Raw genomic sequence first — 1,859 nt, 5'->3', positions numbered from 1 at the left:
CTATATACTTGAAACTAATAATAAAATAAAATGTAATTTTTAAAAACTTGAAACAAATGAAAACAAACAAAAAAAATCTACCAGTTGCTGCAAAAGCAGTTCTAAAAGAAAAGTTTATAGTGATAAATTCCTATATCATGGGAAAAAATATCAAAACGCAAAATAACTTTACACTTCAAGGAACTATCAAAAAAAAAAAAAAAAAAAAGAACTAAACCCAAAATTAGAAGAAGAAAAAAATAGCAAAGATCAGAATGGAAATAATCTAAATAGAAAAAATAGAGAAACAAAACTAAGAGCTGGTTTTGAAAACATGAACAAATGAACAAACCTTGAACTAGACTAAGAAAAAAAAATATTTAAATAAATAAAATCAGAAGTGGAAGACAGTGCTCTACAACTAATACTACAAATACAAAGAATTCTAAAAGACAGTATGAAAAATTATACACCGACAAATTGAATAACCTCGAAGAAATGAATAAATTCCAAGAAACATATAATCTACCTAGACTGAATCAAAAGAAATCGAAAATCTGAACATAATAATAACAAGTAAGGAGATTGACTCCATAATAAAAATCTCCTAACAAAGAAAAGCCCCAAAACAGCTGCCTTCATGAGCGAATCCTATCAAACATTTAAAAAAGAATTAATGCCAATCCTTCTCAAACTTCAAAAAACCTCAAAAGGAGGAAATCCTTTTAAACTTATTTTCGAGGCCAGTGTTACTCTGATACCAAAGCCAATTAAGAACACTACAAAAACAAACAAAAAAATTTCAGACCAATATTCTTGATATGTACATTTATAAGAATGTTTGTCAAAATATTTGCAAACAGAAAATAAGCAAATTAAAGTAATCATACACCATGATAAAGTGAGATTTTCCCCCAAGATGCAAAGATGATTCAACTTTAAAAAAGCGATAAATGTGAAACACCACATTAATAAAATGAAAGCTATAAATCATATGATCATCTCAAGAGATGCAGAAAAAGCATTTGACAAACGTCAACATCCTTTCATGATAAAAATGCTCAAAAATCGGTTATAAAGAAATAAACCTCGATATAATAAAAACCACATATGATCAGCTCAAAGCTGAAATCAGACTCAATGATAATACATTGAAAGCTTTTTCTATAAAATTCAGAACAAAACAAGGGTCTTACTCCCACCACCCCTATTCAAAGTAGTACTGGAGTCCTAGCTGGAACAATCTGTCAAGAAAAAGAAATAAAAAGTATCTAAATTGAAAAGGAGGAAGTAAAATTTTCTATTGCAGATGATAAACCTTATGTATTGGAATCAGTTACATTTCTCTACATTAACAGTAAAATATTTTTTGAAAAGAATTTTTTAGGCGAGGCAACCCTTGGTTGATCTCACAGATTGCAAGGATCTCATCAGCTTACAATCCCTTATTTCTTTTTTGAATTTTTTATGCCTGCAACACCTGGGCTTCCTTGGTTGTCTCCCATCCAAGTACTAACCAGGCCCAACCCTGCTTAGCTTCCGAGATCAGACAGGATTGGGCTTGTTCAGAGTGGCATGGTCGTAGACAACAATAAAATATTTTTAAAAAATTAAATCATATTTATAACAGCATCAAAACAATAACATACTTTGGAATAAATTTAGCCAAGAAGATAAAGTTCTGTACATTGAAAATTACAAAACATTGCCCAAAGAAACTGAAGAAGACAGAAAAATAGATAGATACCCTGTGTTTGTGGTTCAAAAGAATTAATATTATTAAAATGTCAGCACTACTCGAAGCCATTTATAGTTTCATTGCAATTCCTATAAAAATTCCGATGGCATTTTTTACCAATAGAAAAACAATACTAAAATTT

General features: G+C 29.7%; 1 pseudogene; it reads right to left on the bottom strand.

Moving 5' to 3' along the window:
* Positions 1–1,447: 1,447 nt before the first annotated feature.
* On the bottom strand, positions 1,448–1,566 carry LOC112471882 (annotated as a pseudogene).
* Positions 1,567–1,859: the final 293 nt, after the last annotated feature.

Source organism: Pteropus alecto, unplaced genomic scaffold, assembly GCF_000325575.1.
Source record: "Pteropus alecto unplaced genomic scaffold, ASM32557v1 scaffold29, whole genome shotgun sequence".
NCBI lineage: Eukaryota > Metazoa > Chordata > Mammalia > Chiroptera > Pteropodidae > Pteropus > Pteropus alecto.
The sequence above is the reverse complement of the archived record's forward strand: the minus strand, read 5'-3'. Positions and strand labels throughout refer to the sequence as shown.